Source organism: Nyctereutes procyonoides, unplaced genomic scaffold, assembly GCF_905146905.1.
Source record: "Nyctereutes procyonoides isolate TBG_1078 unplaced genomic scaffold, NYPRO_anot_genome, whole genome shotgun sequence".
Taxonomy (NCBI): domain Eukaryota; kingdom Metazoa; phylum Chordata; class Mammalia; order Carnivora; family Canidae; genus Nyctereutes; species Nyctereutes procyonoides.
Window position 1 is genome coordinate 11,243,022 of NW_026575121.1, and position 4,509 is coordinate 11,247,530.

At 37.2% G+C, this 4,509-nt stretch overlaps 1 pseudogene; it reads right to left on the bottom strand.

Annotated features, from left to right (window-relative positions):
• Window positions 1-1,999: 1,999 nt before the first annotated feature.
• LOC129516669 (peptidyl-prolyl cis-trans isomerase-like 3) lies at window positions 2,000-2,483 on the bottom strand (annotated as a pseudogene).
• Between the last annotated feature and the right edge of the window lie 2,026 nt (window positions 2,484-4,509).

Genomic DNA, 4,509 nt, shown 5'->3' on the forward strand with positions numbered 1-4,509 from the left:
GAGAAGGTGAAAAAGCCTTTAGAACATACTCTTCTCATCTTTTTAGTTATGACTTTATCATAGCTTAATAATTCCTAATATAAAATTTTCTTTATTTGAATTGCTGTGTGGCTTTATCTCCTAATTGGACCAAGACAAATACTTAGTCCATACAATATAATGAAGAACATCTTAAAAACTTGCAACTTTTTTTACCTGTAAATGATATATATATATATATATATATATATATATATATATATATATAGTCATATTAAGTTCTCGATCAAAGATCCAGGTCAGAATTACTAGCTTGTAAATAAAAATATTACACACATCATGGTCATATGCTTTATTTCACTGCATCAAAGAGAAAAGCTATGGCTTTATATATGAATAGGTGTGTCATATTTTTTTTTCACTGTGAGAATTATATTATTTAGAGACAAATATAAAAACTACCCCTTTCACTTAAATAGTGACTTTGTGAATAGACACATATTAAAAACATTGAGATTCAATTTCTGAATCTGTGGCCCTTACTTATTATTCTTATCAAAGACCAAGGAGAAAGAACAACACAAGTATTTTCTTATAAGATATTTAAAGGGGTAAATTTTTATTGAAACTGTATTAAAACAATGGATTTATAATGCACTTTTAGTTATTGGAGCAATATAACTGCCTCTCTATTAGCTATCGTCCAGGAGCTGTTCTCTAGCCAATATAGGACTTGGTAGTGGCAGAAAGACCTTAAGTTGGATACATGTGGGAGACTAAAAGCCAACATTGAGATAAAATCAGTTCTTGCAAATTGAACAAGAATCGAGCGATGGAAATCCAGCCAGACAGGCAAAGCATTTTATCTGGAGATTACAATGGTGAGTACTAAACAATAATGGGTCATGACAGGTGGACAGACAGGCAGGCCGTCACACTAGTGTCCAGGAATACCAGCAAGAGTGTAAGGGTTAGGTTTAAGTAATTTAAAACTAAGCTAAGTCAGCTAAGTGCTAAAGCAAAGATTCTAGAGAGGATTACAGGGACACCAAAGAAATTGGAGAGAGGTAGCATAATTCCCACTGCAGGGCTAAAATTTTCATAACAAGATTGGAATATAGAATCTTCAAGGACGGAGTTATACACAGTCCTGGGTGAATAGGGGAAATGTACAGGAAATCCAAACCAGGACCCAACATGAGATTAAACAAGGGACAGAAACTCAGTTACTTGATACAGAATATAGGATGGCTTCATCTCAAAAACCAAATGTGGAAGGAGAAGTCACCACAAGAAAAAAGTGCAGTTATCAAAAAGTTGCCTCGGTGTGGAAAGGACCTGCTGACTTGGAACTTGTAAATTTCTCTGACTAAAATCTTTCTTGATCCTGGGGTTGGATTAACTCTAGCTCAGAAGGCAGCCTGAAATTAAGTGCTTCCAGTTCTATTTGTAAGGGATGACAGTGAATGGGGGCAGAGAAATAGGGCATTAAGTCTTTTAATTTTTTTTAATTTTGATTTATTTGTCCACGAGAGACGAGAGAGAGAGAGAGAGAGAGAGAGAGAGAGGCAGAGACACAGGCAGAGAGGGAGAAGCAGGCTCCATGCAGGGAGCATGACTTGGGACTCGATCCTGGGTCTCCAGGATCAGGCCCTGGGCTGAAGGTGGCGCTAAACTGCTGAGCCACCCAGGTTGCCCTGGCATTAAGTCTTTATTATAGAAATAATGTATTTCTATTTTTTTTGTATTTCTATTTTTTAAATGAATGTTTATACATAACAAAAAATTAGAAAATTAAAAAAATAAACTTAAAGAAATACGTGGATAATAGTTACAGCAAAGCGGATGCTCTAATAATGGAGTAAAAGCTGTTTGGATCTCCATGGTACCACCAACTTGGGAGATTTTGGTTCTAAACAAGCAGAAGTGATACAGTCTCTTGCCATGATTAAAACTGTGTAAACCACCATAGATGTGCTCCTCAAATAGTTTGCCAAGTATCTTTCTAGGGCTACTACAGCTACTGCGTGAATGGATTGGCATGAGTGGTTATGTCCTTAATGTGCACACCATCGAGAAGTTGCCATGTCTTCTCACACACTGGTAACTACTCTAATTCACTTAGAGTCTTCAGAACATCTATTACTTTTCCAAATACTGTATATTTCATGTCCAAATGTGACCGCTTGCCATAGGTGAAGAACTGAAATCCACTGGTGTTTGGGCCATTGTTAGCCGTAGGTACAACACCTCTAATACTGTGCTTAAGAAAGTTGCTATATTCATCCTCAAATTCCTTGCCCCAGATACTGTTACCACCTCTTCCTGTACCTGTCAGATCTCCTGTTTCAACTGTAAAACCCTTGATATGTCTATGAAATATGCAGCCATTGTAGTAATTACTGGTACTAAGAGCCAAAAAATTTCTCACAAGTTTTGGGTGTCCTCTCACAGAAGCCTTCTATTTTAATATCACTCACATCTGTATGCAGTGTCACTGACATTTTTCTTCTTGATGGTTTCAGGAAACATAGTTGCTAATTTCTCACAGTCTTATCAAGAGAAGTTAGACAATGAGTCTCATTTCGGGTAGCACAGCTGTTGTTAAAACAGAAAAAGATGTAATCTCAGATGCCCGTGATTCAAAATTACTGTCTTCAGGCTACCCAGCATTTCTATTTTGAAGTCCACTGAAAATTAGAATTCACCTATATTTATTATCTCCATATGTGGGCAGTGTCTCAAAGTATTAAATAACAGAAGACAATCCGGTAAAAGGAAAGAAACAGAGGGATTAAAAAGAAGCATGCTTGACTTTCATAAAGTCAATTATTTGATTTCTAAACATTGTAAGTTAGCGTTATACAGAAAATTCACTTTGTTAGGACAATAAGGTACAGCGGGAATAAGAGGAAGATATGGTCTCTGGTTTTATACCACAATTCTCCCCCTACATTACTGCATAAACTTGGACAAATCACTTCACTTCTCCTTGCCATAATTGTATCTATTAAAGATAGACCTTTAAAGGCGAAGGTGTATGTTCCAGGTATCCATTGCTGTGGCACAAAGGACCACAAAACTTAGTGGTAAAACTCCCTCAACCATTCAACTGTGTCACACAAATTTTGTGGGTCAGAACTTCCAGCAGAGATCGACTGCATAACTCCACTGTTCCATGTGGCGTAATAGAGGCCACTTGATGATATTCAACTATTAGTCTGATTGAAAGGTGCAAATTGCAAAGTCCCATATCATCATTTGGAGGGTATATGTGAAAGGCTGAGCTCAACTGGAATTATCAGCAAAATGCCTAAATGTGGCCTCTTCAGTATGGCAGCTGCACCCTCTAGTTAGATTTCTTATATGGTAGGTCAGGGTGTCAAGTGAAGAAGGTGGAAGTTGAGTGATATTTGACAATCTAACACCACTCCTACCATGCTCTAGTGGTTGAAGCAATCTCAACCACATACGTATTCAAGGAGAGGGATCATTAACCCGCATACCCGTAAGAGAAGTTTCAAATAAATAATTTGCTTCCACACTTAAACCACTTAAACCACTTAGTACCTGCCCTGCTTATAACAGTGTTGATCTTCCTCCATGATGCAAGAACCACCAAACGTCTCATTCTGTTGTGTTCCGAAGCTCAGGTTCAAGGTCCAGAATCACCATTTAAATCATATCTAGCTATAAATATATCTTGGTTTTGTGTTTTTTCCCCCCGCTTGGATAACTGATACTCTTAGATTGTAGATCTGTGAAATGAAGAGACAATTGATCTGTCCCCCAGCCACCTAATGTCCCAAGAAGAAACGGGCACAGGGTAACCGTAGTAAATATTCTTTTTCCAGAAAGGAGAAAATAAGACATAGCAAATCACTATCATGTAGCAATTCTTAAATAGAATCTGGCAGATGTTTTCACTTCCCAATTGAAGTTTAGTCTTGGTCTTTGGGTATAATTCTATGTAGCTTTTGGCTTTGGTCCTACCCTCTAAACACTTCCTTTTCTATAAAATCTGTTTTTCATAAAATCTAGCATTCTTAGAATGCTTGTTGTATATAGAATTTTGATTATCTCAAGGCCTTAACTTTGTATTCCCTCTTTCTGTCCTGTTCAATGCTAATATAATTCCTTTGAAATCTCATGAATGTTTTGTGTGTCAATTTCTAATCTGCTCCATTAGACAAAACTAAACACATAAATCTTTTTGAGGTAAATCTTTCTCTATCTTGATTTCCCTGTAAAGCTGTTGTTGGTGCACTAAGCACTGTGGTCTGTCTTAGAGTATATAATATGGTATGCCCTATTTCTTTTTATTTCTGAGAGGGTACATTTGATGCGGCCTTAAATCCTTCTGAAAGTCTTAAAGGATCTTACAACCACAGGGTGTGTTCTACTGACAGTGCATTAGCTTTTAACTCTACCCTAAGACCATCTCTTAGAGGACCACTCGCTGGTTGGAACAGTTGTCCTAAGCCCTTTACATCCCCTCCATGTTCAATTAGTAGTAGATTATTTCATCTC